The sequence below is a fragment of the Lissotriton helveticus genome, chromosome 6 (assembly GCF_964261635.1).
Source record: "Lissotriton helveticus chromosome 6, aLisHel1.1, whole genome shotgun sequence".
Taxonomy (NCBI): domain Eukaryota; kingdom Metazoa; phylum Chordata; class Amphibia; order Caudata; family Salamandridae; genus Lissotriton; species Lissotriton helveticus.
In genome coordinates this window covers 2,060,385,532-2,060,401,185 of record NC_136067.1, presented here as the reverse complement: position 1 = coordinate 2,060,401,185, position 15,654 = coordinate 2,060,385,532, and positions in this window count along the sequence as shown.

The window sequence follows — 15,654 nt, the reverse complement described above, 5'->3', positions numbered from 1 at the left end:
TATAACTGGGATCTCCAAAAAGGGAAAGGTGGGAAGGAGCAAGGCTGTTGGGAGAACATTTATTAATTAATTGTATGTTGTATGTTGAAAATATGTGCCCAATGACATCCAGTGTCGTTCGAGACAATGTAAAAGTGAGGAGTGGGGACTATTCTTGCGAATGAAAAGAATAAGTGGCAGCTGTAATGTCATCAACCGTTTGCATGATATTGACAACAAGAACTATAGACAAAAAAGTGTTGGAGGGTGAGGCTTCCATACACATGAAATGTTATTGTCTTGTTGTAATGTATGAGAGGGTTTGTCTAATCGAGACTGTGATGAGTGTGTGCTGGGATGTACACATCTCTTTGGTTGCTATGTTAGTCATTTCAGCCACGGTAGGAACAGTTGCTTCTCCTTGTCTAATGTATTCTGTCACCTATAGGATGCTTTTACTTCTGAACAACTATGTGTGAGGACATCATGAAGTTCACATGTGACATTCACAGTTCATGATATCTGTTTCTGCTGGTGATTAATTTGCTTAATCGACTCTTTTGATTTGTCTGCAAATTTTGTTTTACAGAGAAGCCTGGTTTCTGCCCTGCAGTAAAACTCCACTGCAAAGCCTTGACTTTTCCCAGAACTTGCAACAGTGACAAGGAGTGTGATGGGGTCCAAAAGTGCTGCAAGGACTACTGTGACATCAGGTGTATGGACGCTCTGATAGGTACAGCAGAAGTACAAGCCTGTCTGGGAACAGGACATGGATTCACTGCTCAGGCCCTATCATGGCTTGGTGATCATGTGATGTGTTGATGTGCCCCCCATAGATATCTGTTTCCAAGCTGCAGATCATGTTTTAATCCCAATGGTTTATAATCTGACCAATAAAGGTATACAGTGGTAACAAAATTACCTAACTATTTTGCAAGTTTTGGAAAACACAATGAGATTTTACATGGAGTATTGCTCATTATGAACATATGTACAATGACTTCTGATATGGACTAGAGAGACAATATTTTATTGCACCGCTTTAGGGCAAAGGGGTGTGTCTAACTTGGACTGTGATGAATGGGTGTTGTGATGTACACATCTGTAGTTACTATGTTAATAATTTCAATAAGGGTATGAAACTGCTGAGACCTCAAATTCTGAGACTTATAGGATGCTTTTGCTACTGAAAATCTATGTGTGATGACATTGTGCAGTTCTTCTCATGTGAAATTCACAGTTGGTGATATCTTTTTCTGCTGGTAATTAAGTTGAATCGCTGACTTTAACATTTCTGTAAATGTTGTTTTACTTACAGAGAAGTCTGGTGTGTGCCCTAAGGTAAACCCCCCCAGGGTCTTTCCTCTGCCCAGAACTTGCAACAGTGACAGCAACTGTGATGGGATCCAGAAATGCTGCCTCCAGTCTAGTGGCTTTGGGTGTACAGACCCTGTGAGCACAGGTACAGTACTAGTGCAAGTCTCTAGGAGAACAAGACACAGAGTCAGAGTCAGTGCTCAGACCCTATTACAACTTGTTAGATATAGTAACTTGGTTTGTTTTCAAGCTGAAAATCAAGTTTTGGTCCAGATAGTCCGTAATCCGTCCTTTAAATTACATAGTTGGGACAGAATTACCAAGTGTGTTTCTAATTGTAGCCCTGTTGCAAGTTTTGAAAAACAGATAGACATTGTACATGGAGCATTACTCATTATTAAAATGTGCATTTTATCATTCCCAAATAAGTTATCAGTAGAAGTTCTGCATCAGCAGTGGGGCTGTTGTTAGATGGATTTAAAACATGTCTCTTGCACTATCTCTCAGGCCTCCATCTGGTGTGAGATCCAACTAACAGGCATGAAAAGATCTGAAGCTGAGAAAAGAGATGCACCACAAAAACCAAGAAGGAATGACCTGCCATCGTAAAGCAAGATTCCCCCATCCCACATCAAAGAAAGAGTCACATGACAATCTTCACCTCTTACAAAACAGTAATCCCATCTCATAAACATGGAGATGACTGCAGAGCCCACCCAAGATAAGACATATTGCCCACTGAAAAAGGGACTGCCCCAATACAGGCCATGCCACTGTCAGCAGATAAAATGCCATTGCCAACTGAAGAACAGAAAGACATTGGTCGTGTGACACCCTCCTACAGTGCCACCACCATCCTATGCATAAACCGGGGGTTGACCAAAGGACAGAGCCATATTAACCTGTGGAGAAGCATCATCACTGATCCAGGTCACAACAGCCTATTACCAGTGCTGCTATCACCATTCAATCTAATAAACTGTCAAATCCTTTTACAAGAAGAACAAAATGTCTTGAAGGGGAATGTGAGGGACATTTGTTCCAACACACGTCTTCCTAGTCAAATACTGTGTTTAGCGACAAGGGTTGTAGTTTTGTGATAACTGTCCGATTGGCCAAACTAGGGGACTCATTATGATGGCATAAAGATCACCACAGCTGAGCCGGCGTTGGCGACCACCACACCATCGTAACAAGAAATACCCACGCCATATCACGATGGCGGGGGATATCGCGGCGGACACAAAGACTGTCCGCCACTTTTCCGCCGGTCGGCAATCATTCCAATTGCCAGCCGGGTGGTGTTGGGCCAGTAATATGGTGGCGGTGCCTAGCAGGCACCACCAGCCATATTATGATGTTGGTTGGAAACAGGTTCTTCCATGACAGCGATGCCGCCATGGAAGGGCTGGCGGGTTTGGCTTTGGGGGCCTGTTTCGGGCCCCTGGGGGTTGGGGGGTGCACTGGGGGGTACCCCTGCAGTACCCTGCACCATGCTGTGCCTGCCATGCAGTGCAGGGAAATGCCAGACATGCGATTTTGACATCGCGATGGGTGCTGCTGTAAGCAGCACCCTCTGCAATGTCAAACTGCGGAATGCAACCGCCAGGGTGGCGGTCGCATCCTAATTCGTGGTGCGGGACCGCAGCATGTCTGACGGCCAATCCCAACACCGCGAGGATGGCGCGTGGACTCAGGTCCGCCCACCTTCCTAATAGGCCCCTAAGTTCAAAAGGTAATTTCTGATCCACAGGAGTATCTTTTATAGAATGTACAGACCCTCACACACCAAGGTGTAATGCTACATCATCAGGTCATGCTCCTCGTAGGGTGGGAGGCTCAGTGCCCAACAGGCCCTGTGAGGGGGCACTTTGCCAAAGATATTTAACTGTCTGACAGAGTCCAGACTAAAAACTGTTTCCCTTTTGTCCTGTGGGGACAGACCGAGGTAGAAGGTCAGGGTGGTGATGGTGAGAAAAATGAAACAAGGACACCCCAGTCCAATTTTTTTGAGTGAATGTCCTTGTTAAGGTTAAAAAAGGAGAAATTCAAACAGCTACAATGTCAGTGGTCCATGGGTTCAATATTTGATCAGCATGTTTACTGCCTCCAGCGCCTTATAGAGTGTCATCAGCAATTCATCAGGACTACAATAAAAAATACATACTCTACTATGAGGGGCATCCCAAAGTGCAAAAGTGGGGTCCACTGTAAGAAACCTAAGAAGGAGTGTTTACTTAATTATAAATAGTGTAATCCACTATTTTAAGAGCGTACATTTCCTTTTGCAAGTGACCTCAAAGATAAAAATAATGACAAATAAACAGCGTATATATCAATAACTTTCAGGATTGTTGTTTCGCTTTGAAATGTGAATTATGTGACTCAATCACACTCACAAGTAGGCATGCTAAGTGTCATTGTGGGCATAGTACAGCACACTCCAGGCAGTGACAGATGTGCCCTCCTAATATTACAAGGTCAGGACGTGACCAGTAAGGAAAATATGTCCCTCATTTATATAAATGAACAATGCCGTCCAGTCCCGACTGCAACTGCTCAGTAACTCTTCACTTTCATTTTTCTGCACCCATGACAGCCACATAGTGTCTCTAGCAATGCTCCTCCCACCTTCCTATCGACCTATCCACACACGGACAATTCATCGTGTGCCGCCCCCCCTGCCCCGGGATGCCACTTCTTAATCCTTGCCCTCTGAACTTAACCTCGAGACACCGCTACCCGCACACGACGGTGGCGGCCCAGTGTTACTTCCCAGAACTCGCAAGGATTCGTTCACGACATCAGGAGCGTCACCAAGGTAAGCCGTGGCCATCTAATTACTGCGATCCCTGTGCCTTAGCCTCCGCACACTGACATACCCTTAACCCCGCTCCACTCCCCTTTTAATAGGTCGCCCTCAGCACATCGTGGACGTTTTTCCTGCCGCACACGCTGAGTCTAGGTAAGCCGTAGACTCCTTGGAATCCCCATTCCTTCACTTCTGCCTTTGCGCACACATTGTTCCCTAACCCCTCTCATTCCTCCTCCCACCAGGAATCCACTTGTCCCCCAGTTTTACCGGATGGTGAGTTCCCTGTATACAAGTTGGTCTCTTCACCACCACGCTTCAATTTGCTCTTGTTGTTACCAACCCCCATTGCCTCTCTCCCCAGGATCTCTTCCTACGGCACGCCATCACCTGCAGACGTCTCCTGAAGCTGCTACCCCTTCTCCAAGTTAACCCCTGCCTCCTGGGGTACCTGAAATAGCTGCTACAGGTAGGCTATTCATTCTCCTATTTCTTCTTCCACAACACCCCCTTTCCTCCCCTCTTGTCACCCTCGCTTAGCCGCTCTGATACCTACCATTTATCCTCACAGCACCTACCTACTTGACAACCCGGTCCTGATGATGATCCTAATTTAAAAGGATCGCAACGCCGTCGACCAACCAGTGCAACTTGTGGCACACGTTCCCTGTGGGTTCATGAAACTACTACTGAATTATAGCTAATTCCTCCAAAGAAATCATTGTATTGAACCAACCATTTTGTATATAGTGTATATTACGTTTCACCTTGCGCCTATCGCTGTGTTTTTTCACTGTGTCACTTGCGCCGTCACATCCCATCACAAGCACAATGTGCACTTAGTCCTCTAGGGTTACGTATGCATTTTTGACTAACAGTGCTGTTACAACTGTTGTGTATTATCCAGTCTTCTAAAATATATGATGTCTTTGACAAATTTAATGAATGATTCATAGTCTCTCCTCTTTCTGTAATGTCTTGTACATACAAGTGTATCTATTTATAATTGAATCCAGTTGAGATATTGTTGTATATTCTTGCTATGACTACCATGATCTCAACTAGGTTTATGGGTGACACTCCTGTGGCTTTTACCCAAACCCATGACACAGCATGAGTCGCATGACACTCTTCCCCACTGGTAAAGCAATGATCCCATCTCATAATCATGCAGCTGCCCTCAGAATCCACTGTTTATGAGCACACACACAGCCAGGGGAAAAGGGAGAGACCGAATCCATGCTCAACACACAGCCATTCCAGAGAGTCAGAAGAGATTAACTAATCATTATAGGACCAGGCATGCAATCCTAACTAACTAAAGGCAGTGGCCACATGACACCCTCCTACAGTGCTAGCAGCATCCCATGCATAAACATGGGATTGTCCACCAAACAGGGACATGTTGACCTGTGGAGAAGCTACAATACTGATCCTGTGAATACTTTTTTGATAACTAAGGTTCTCCAGAAAGAGTCTGATTGGTTGAATATAGCAAGGACCTCCCAAGAGTCTAAGGAGTCTGTGCATGCTTACTTTGTACTTCTCATGCATGCTTTCTGTCAGCATAGTGGAATAGAGAATCCTGAAAGAGGAAATCTCTGAAATTGTGTGTCCCAGTTCAGTCTTGGTTTGAACCCAAAGATTAACTTGCATGTTCAGCAGACTGATTGGTTAGCAATTGAAGCCTCTAGATGAATTCTGCATTATACAAGTATTGCAGTGATGATTTGGAGTTGATACAGAAGTAAATTCAAAAGAAATTCATGTTGACTCAAACAAATTTAGCACAGAAAGGATTTCAAAATGGTTGGTACATGGCAAATGTGGGTGCCGGAATGGGCGGATTTGGATATCAAGATGGTGATGGTCAGATGGTGCAGAATGGAACAGAGTCAGAAAGGTGCCAGGCTATAAGTGATAGTACACACACGTCTCACATCAGATGCATGTATGCCTCAGCAAGAGCTGCCGTCAGAATATTGTGCAAACCAAAACCCGGATGAGTTGATGGAGTACCACCTTGAAAATGAAGGGCATGATTTAGACATTGGTGGATGGGTTACTCTGTCACAAAGGTGATGAACATCCCGTCCACTGAAATCTAAATCCCATAGGAGACAATGGGATTTATATTTCGGCAGACAGGACATTCATCACTTTGTGACGGAGTAACCCATCCACCAATATCTTTTTTTTTTTTATGTTTGAAAGCTTTATTGAGATAAAGTTGTTAATACAGTAAGGTGACATCAGCAAACAAAAATGCAAAAGGGGCATTCATGGGTGAGAGAAAACATAGGCAGCTGGTGGCACATTGAAAAAACCAAAGCATTTTTGAGAATTTTTTTTTGGGGGGGGGGAGGATAGGGAGGGAAGGGGATGAGAAACAATGCTAATACAGTTAAGAATAAAATAAAGATACGCAAGTTAATTGGTGGCAATAAAGTACAGTAAATGCACAAATACTTAGAAAGTATGTAAAGTAAGAACCTTATCAAAAATACAAATAAAGAAAAGAAGCTACATTAGTGAAATCTAAAACAGGAAACTACAAGCAGGAGTACAACTGTTCAAGGAGGCTTAAAATTGTCACAGGAAAGCGGGGTGTATGACTTCTTGGCAAATTGATCTAAATAAAGGGTAAGAGGCAACCAATAGAGTTCAACATTGCGAGAAGGTTTACAGCTGGATGCGAATGCAACATCCAATCTATGAGAGTGACATAAGAGGTTCCACCAACAAATTATGGAGAGTTTGGTCAAAGATTTCCAATTGGAAGCAATATGTTGGAGTGCAAGAGCTAGAATAAGGTCAAAAAGACCATGTGAATGTGGAGGAATGTCCAAAGATTCTGAAAGGCTACCCAAAAGCACCAAAGAAGGAGAAAAAGAAATAGAAAGATTAAAAATACGGGAAATGCGAGACCAGACGTGTGTCCAGAAAAGTCGGACTGAAGGACAGAGAAAGAAAAGATGAAAAAGATCAGCGTTTGGAGCATTACAGGTCCAGCAATTAGCAGTAGAAGAGGAGAGAAAACGAGATAGAGAGAGGGGAGAAAGGTATAGTCTGTGATAGAAGAAAAATAAGGATTGAGTGAGAGATGCAGTACGGGAGGTCTTCAGAGATTTAGCCCAAAGGTTGTCCCACAGAGAAGTCGGCCAAGAGCAACCAAAGTCCTTTTCCCAAGAGAGTTCCAATTTTGATTTGGGACGATCAGGAGCTGAAAAATAGCGATAAATAAGAGAAGCCTTAGGAATAGTAGAAAGAATAGTAAGTAGAGAGGAAGGTGAAGAGGGTGTTACATCCGAAGGTAGAGAATAGTATCGATCAAGAACGGTTGCCACAAGGAGGTAGTATTTGTTTGCAAACGAGGAAGGGCATCGAAATTGGGAGCGAAATTGAGGAAAGGAACAAGGAGTGAACCCGTCAAAAAGATGATGAACCCAGATGATACCTTTCGATCGCCACAAAGTCCAAGCAATAGGTCTATTTCGTATGAGGATGAGTGAGTTATACCAAATGGGTGATAATAAAAAGGATTCGCGAGAGACCGAGACAGTGGATACCAAGGGCCTCAAAAGAGAAGAAGTGTGTTTGAATAATGGAGGATTAAGACATGGAGCCTAAGCAGTGAAACGAATTGCATCTTGAAAAGAGTAAGGAACCAATAAGTCACGTTCAACAGAGAGCCAAAGGGGAGAAAAAGGGTCTATGTCGTGTGATAGCCAGCGAGAAGCCTGACGAAGAGAGAAAGATTTATGGTAAAGTCGGAAATCTGGAAAATTAACCCCACCATTAGATTTTGATTGACGAAGAAATACGCGCTTTCTTCTGTTTCCAGAGAAACTTAGACAAAACTGAGTCAATACGACGGAAGTAGAGAGCCGGGATATGGTTGGAAACATGGAGAGTAAATAAATCAGGATCGGAGCAATCATCATCTTGATCGAGTCAAGACGACCCCACCAGGAAAGGTATAGGGGGTTCCAAGAAGAGAGAAAAGAATCAATTCTAAAGATGACTGCAGACATGTTAAATTGAATAGAAGATGAAAGAGAGTTAGAGAAGAGAACGCCAAGATATTTTATTTTCTTACTATTCCAAGCAAAGCCAGTGGAGGCAAAGAAGTGTGGGAGGCAAAATTTAGTTAAAGGAAGAATCTCCGTCTTATCCGAATTTATTTTATATCCGGAAACCAGGGAAAATTTCTCAAATTCATCTAATAAGGAAGGAACAGAGGTGACTGGATCTGAAATAAATAAAAGTATGTCATCTGCATAAGCAGATAGTTTCAGCTGATGAGGACCGTACGGAAAACCAGAAATGGAAGAGTTGTTACGAATAGAGGATATGAAGGGTTCAAGTGCTAAAATAAAAAGAAGGGGGGAAAGAGGGCAACCTTGACGCACACCACGTTTAAGTGTGAAAGGGGAGGTAAGTTGACCGTTAACGAGAACTGATGCTTTGGGCATAGAGTAAATTAAAGAGATGTAAGATATGTAAGATATAAATTTCGGGCCAAAGCCATGCCATTTCAGGGAAGCAATCAGAAAGGACCAATCAACCCGGTCAAAGGCTTTTTCAGCATCAACCGAGATAGCTGCAAGGGGAATAGAAAGGGAGGGGGCCTTATTGAGGACATTGAGAAGGAGTCTGGAATTATCTGAGGTAAGACGGCCCTTAACAAAACCACATTGTTCTTTCCCAATGAGATGTGGCATGAATGGATCAAGACGAAGAGCCAACAATTTCGCAAAGAGTTTATAATCTACGTTAACTAAAGATATTGGCCGGTAATTCTTACAGAATTTGGGATCCCGTCCATCTTTAGGGATGAGGCATATGGTAGCGTCTTGAAAGGAGCCTTGGGCTAAACCAGCGGAACACAAAGATTGAAAAAGGAAGAGAAGTTTAGGTAAGAGAAGATCGGAAAAGTGTAAGTAAAATTCAACTGGAAAACCGTCAGGTCCTGGAGTCTTACCCTTGGTTAGAGAAGATAGAGCAGTGGATAACTCAGAAAGGGTAAGATCTGATTCAATGTTCGAGAAATTAAGTTGGGAGGTGTCTGGTTTGGGCAGATTCTCAAAATATGTTTGGAGGAGTTCCGAGGTAGGAGGGTTCTCAGGGGAGTACAAAGACTCATAAAAGGATTGAAATTGCTCCAAAATTTCTCTATCTGTATGTAAGAGGACATTAGTCGGAGAATAGATAGAGTCAATGAGAGTTTGCTCTTTACGCGATTTTAGATAGTTAGCAAGTAATTTATCTGATTTGTTACGACCCCCATAATACCGTGCACTACCCCGAAGGAGGAAGGAAGAGGCGGAGTCCGTAGTAAGTTTGTTAAATGCAATTTTCGCTTGAAGAAGTTCAGGGGACATATGATGTGGAGAGGAGGTATAAAATTGATGTTCTAATGACTTAATATGTGCAAGAGCAACCTTACGTTTGTGGATAAATTTTTTCTTCTTTTTTGAGACAAAGTCAATAATAAATCCGCGAGCTGTGGCTTTGAAAGAATCCCAAAGAACATGGGGGGGAGTGTCAGGATCAGAGTTAATTTGGAAGAATTCAGAGGTGAAAGAGCGAAAAGAGGAAGAGAAGATAGTATCCAGAAGGAGAGAAGAGTTAAAGCGCCAGCGAGAGGGTTTAGGAGTAGGAGGAAGAAGATCAAAATCAGTGATAATAGGGGCATGATCAGAGATGACAATAGGTTCAATAGAGGAAGAGATAAGGGTCTGAGATAAAGAGGAAGAAAGAAAGATATAGTCTAAACGAGAAAAAGAGGCATGGGGAGGAGAGAAAAAAGAAAAATCTACAGTGTCCGGGTGAGTAAGCCTCCATGAATCCACAAGATGAGCCTGTGTAATAGTATCAAGAAACTGTTTGTGAGGTTTGTGAGGGGTAAAACGAACAGAGGATTTACGATCTAAAAAGGGATCCATGATCTGGTTACAATCTCCACCCAATAGGAAGGAACCATCTTTATGTTGAATACATTTTGCAGTAATCGAGGGCCAAAAAGAGGAGTCAAAACATGTAGGCCCATAGACATTGAACAAGGTAATTGGGATGGCATTAATAAGTAACTTAGCAAGAATCCAACGACCTTCATCATCCTTTTCCTCAAGAATTACCTTAGATTTGAGACGTTTGTGGATCTAGATGGCAACACCATTCTTTTTATGAGAGGCCAGAGAAAATAAGACAGTACCAACCCATAATCTTTTTAGTTTCAAAGATTCAATATCTGAAAGATGGGTTTCCTGAATGAGAACAATATCAGGATTATAGGAGGAGAGGTGGGAAAGTACTCTCTGCCGCTTAATCGGATGATTAAATCCTTTCACATTCCATGAAACAACTTTGAAAACCAAAACATATTAAACTGTTGAAAATTGAAAAATGCAAAAACATACTGTACAAGCAATAAGCCAAACATTAAAGAATTAGAAAGAAAGCCAACCATTAAAAGAACAGAAGGAAGAATATTGGAAAAGAGAAGAAGAAAAGGAGAAAGGAGAAGGAAGAGGAAAAAGGGAAGGAGAAAGAATAAAGGAAAAGGAAAAGGTTCTGCAAAAGGAAGAGAAGGAAGAAAAGAGAGAATACATAGAAGACAGTACAAATCCAAGAAAAGGAAAAAAGAGAACAGACAGTACATATCCAAAAGGATGACTGCAGAAACCATACCTGATGGGGAGGTACAAAAGGGAAGCAGGGAAGTGGAGACACGTAACAAGAAGAACTGCACGAAGAGCAAGATTCCGATCAAATCAGGACTTGCATAGAACAAAAGGGGAGTGTTGGAAATGGGGGTTGCCCAAGTCTCCAAAGGGGGTAGCATGGCATCAAGCGGGCAGGCCAAACTTCGAGGACATGTGAAGCATTCACGCAGTACACACAGACGACCTACCAATCACACTACAAAAGAGTCACGACACCACTTTTGGTTGGAAAAAGATTAAATTTAGTTATGTCTCCAACCTGCAAGGTAAAAAGAAATAGAATAGTGGTAGTCACAACAAGGCGCCAACTGGCACCAGAGCCAAGTACTTCATAGGGGGATTATTTACATGGGACAAAAAGGGGTTGAGTCCAAAGTCCATGCTGAAATAAAGAAAAATTGTGATTAAATAACAGTAGACCTGGGGCCAATCTGGCGAGGCCAACTCAGGCTCTCATCCTTAGGGGGTTGGCTGAAAATGTAAGATACAACATTATGCATAACCACACCTTGTGTGTTATAACGCCAATCCCCACCCCTGTAAGGGAAAACAGAGCATCACAGCACATTTAATATTAGATAGGAGCACCTGTAACAATTCAGCATGGGATGCAACCAGGGACCTAGTATTACATGACAGGCCAACCTATAGACCAACATTATGCAGCACGCCCTCCATCAGCGTCTCTTGACGAAAGAACATTACCCATCTTACATGACGACAGGCATAGGCCTAAATCATGGGGCAGGACACCTGCAATCAAAGGGCATAAGACATCAGGCGGAGCTTGTGATGCTTGAACTCTTCCAGGGCCATCAATAACAATAGCAACCGGCAACACCACATTAGGCCATGACGATAACCGTTTCATCAGGTAAGTAGTCACCTTGCATTAAATGAAACCTTAGGTATACACACTAGGCATCAAAGGTAACCAGGGGGAACAGGACTCCTCTACTCCGCTACCTACAACACAGACAACAGGCAGTGCATTGGCATAAACTTCTTCCCGGGGTCATCTTAAGGGGACAATAACCCATGGGGCCCAGGAACTAAGCATAGGATACCTTTAAGGCCAACATGGCCAGTCCCGGTGTCCAACAGAAGAAGATATGGGGGGGGGCGAGCACCGACTTTGTGCCCCGTTGCCTTCTCCACCACCCCACACAGTCCGTATATGGCCCCACTCACCGGCTGCTCCTCGACTCTCTGTTGCTTAGGGACCTCAGCAGGCACGGAGCTTCACCCTGGGAAGCGCATGCACCAAGAAGGTGCCACGAGGCCCCTCCCTCCTGGCCTTCCAGGCTGGCTCGGTCTCCTCTGTCCCCCACGGGGTTCCCTCAACTCCACGGGGCCCCGCTACACCACCTCTGGGCTCCGGCTCCCAGGGGTCCTCTGGGACTCTTACCAGATGCAGGGTGAAGGACAGGCACCGACAATGTGCCTCGAGGCCCCTCCTATGGGGCCTTGCAACCAGCCGCAGGACTTGCGGCAGCCCTCAGGGCACTTCCTCCCCCAGCGGGGACATTCTGATTCCTCCTTTGCGGGCTCCGTCCGGGCCCTCTCCCTGCTTTCCCACAGGTCGGGAGGCGGGCTGGCGCCGGCAATGCGCCCCGGCCCCGCCTACCTTTACCGGCCCCTCGCGTAGGGCACAGACCGGCGGGGTGGCCTCCCGCTCCGGTCGTCCTTCACAGGGCTCCCTCCTGACCACGGGAGCCCTGCACCGAAGCTTCACCCGGGTCCTCCCTCCCTCACGGGGACCCGGGGCTATTCTTCCGCTTCCTCCTGTCTTCCCGGCCGCCCGGACAGGCGACCAATCCCTGCGCGGCGTTGGCGGGGGCGGGCCAATGACGCGGCTGGACGCCCCCGTCACATGGGCAGGTCGAGGCTGGCTTCTCGGGCCCAGCGCGGCCCTTTCTCTACTCCGGCGGCCCTCTCCTCACATCGGGGGCCGCCGCAACGTTGCACACCCCAGCAAGGGGGGGGCTCCTCACGGCGGCGGCGGATTCCGGCGCTGCCACACAGCGCGTGGCAAGGACAAGGGGTAGGCTCCCTTCTTAAATTAATTATTTATAAAGCCGACAGCGCGCTGACACGAGGGTAGGCTCCTCCAGCATGATTCTCCTCAGGAGAATGGCGCTATTCACAGCGCACTGCTCCTTGCCACAGTCTCCTCAGGAACAGCGTTTTCCACCACGCAGAGCGCGCGCCACAACGAGGGGTAAGCTCCCTCAGCGCTAATCAGTCAGCAACTTCCTCAGGCCACACAGCAGGCACAGCGCTATCACTGGAAGGGGGCGCTTTTCTCGGAGGACAGCTCCTCCCTCAGCCCACACAGTCCTCCGGGCCAACAGCACTTCGGGGGCCACACCAATCGCAGGGCACAGTCCCTTGGGGCACAATCCTCCTCAGGCGGCTCCACATGACCCAGCGCTTCCAAGGGGGGCCACAGCTCCTCCAGAGGGGGTAGACAGTCCCACTGCAGTTCCTCAGGGGCAAACTCCTCACCTCCTGGGGGGAATCCAATTAGCTCCTTCCCTTCCCAGTGCTCTTTCAGCGCGGCGCTGGCATGGTTCAAGATCCCAACTGTGACAGGGACCTAGTCAGGGGCCCTCCCTTGTCAGGGGCCCATGGGGAGAGCAGAGGGGGGGGGGGTTCTAGGGGTGCAGGGCCCAGCTCACAGACCCATGTGGCGGTAGCACCTCACAGCAGGTCCCCTCTCTTCTTTGTCCCAGCGCTGACTGACTCTCTGGTGACACTTCTCCCTATTTATACCCTCCTCCCAGGCAGTGCCAGGACCTTCTAGAATGTTGGCACATCTAGCCTAAACTGGTTCTAGGGGAGGGGGTGAGCACCCTGGGTGCCAGGCTTTCCCTCCAAAAGCTAGGGGTAGCTGGGTAATATTATCTAGACCGCTGACCTATGTCAGTCCAGTGGCAAAACCCAGGGCCATGGCATCCATTTTAAATACAATACATTTCAATCAGGTGCAGTTTTAAAATGGGGGATTTTACAAGTGCTCACATTACTTCAGGTAATTACATTTTCACAAGGTGTCTCACACCACTCATGGCCTATACAGGTTTAATCCCATGGGGGAGACAATCTAGATGAGGGGGTCAAAAGCGAAACATTTTTGGGGGAAAAGGCCAAGTCCAACACGACTCCCCCCCAGCCAAAAGCCAGGGTAGACATATCAATGCCTTGATGGGCTTCCCTGCTTGGGGCGGAAAAAGGTGGACGCAGGCCTGCAACTACAGGAGCACCTGCAGTCTCTCCTCCACTCTGGAACCCAATGGTTCTCTTTCGCAACCCTCCCTTCACCAACAAAACCACCCCACTGATGTTCCCTAGTGGGATGTTTCTCCTTCCTAGAGTGGGAGGCTCTAGCCTCAGGCTTGTAATTCCCTTGGACCACTCTCTTCTCTCCAAACTGCCACTGGTCCACCCACCTGGGGTCTACACCCTCAGACTGACCAGCCCTTAGGGGCGAGGCTCTCCTCCCCCTACTTCTCCTCCTAGGGTTCCTCCATCTCCTACGCTGGGGGACACCCTCACATAACTCTCTCCCCAACCTGGAGCCAAAACCCACAGGCTGAACCGGTGACAGGGGCGAGTCCTCCCTCTCCCTGCACCCCCTCCCAGAGTCCCGCACCCTCCTAACTGGAGTAGTACCCCTGGGAGTCACTTCCGGGGGGACTCTGCTTACAGAGGTCCCTCCCACCAGGGCAGGCAACCCCTGTCCCTGGCCACTCAACCCAGGATCTGCGCCCTGTGGCTGAGCCGGTGACAGAGAAGAGACCTTCCTCCCTCTGCACCCCCTCCCAGAGTTCCGCACCCTCCCACTGGGAGTAGTACCCCTGGGAGTTAAATTGGTAGGGACCTGAATTACAGGTACCCCACCCTCCAGGTCAGGCAACCCCTTAACCTGGAATCCCAGTCCAGGATCTAAACCCTGTGATTGGTCAGACCCTGAACCACTGGAGCTCCAATTATTGATGCTCCGGGTCCTCCTGACATGAGGGGATCCCTTCCTCTGGATGACGCATCGGGACAGCCTAGTCTCCCAACCGGGGGTTCTCTTAAAGAACACTCCAGGCCCGGTGACCACAGCTGGGGCATCTCGGGACACCTCCCCGTCTCACTCCCTTCAGGATCACTTCCCTCAGCCTTCCCAGACGCTCTGATTCAGAAAAGGGGGTGGTGATGAACAGAGTGCCTGAATTAAGCAGACCACTCTTACCCAGTCCAAAGATCAGGGCTTGATCCATCACCGTTTTTTAGCTCACTGCACCATCCCAGCTCAGAACTTGGCTATATGCAAATTAGTCTGTTCCTGTCCCAGTGCATGATGGGAACAGGGCAAACCAAACTACCAAGCCAATTCTTATACTGGGAAGGAAACAAGCTACCGGGGACCGGTTTCTGGCATTTCAGCCTCGTCGGCCCGGCTTGCTTGAATCCTGATGGTGCAATGAGCAAGGGACTCACATCTGAGTATACCCTTCCACGCTTATGGTGGACAAAATGATTCAGAAAAGGGGGTGGTGATGAACAGAGTGCCTGAATTAAGCAGACCACTCTTACCCAGTCCAAAGATCAGGGCTTGATCCATCACCGTTTTTTAGCTCACTGCACCATCCCAGCTCAGAACTTGGCTATATGCAAATTAGTCTGTTCCTGTCCCAGTGCATGATGGGAACAGGGCAAACCAAACTACCAAGCCAATTCTTATACTGGGAAGGAAACAAGCTACCGGGGACCGGTTTCTGGCATTTCAGCCTCGTCGGCCCGGCTTGCTTGAATCCTGATGGTGCA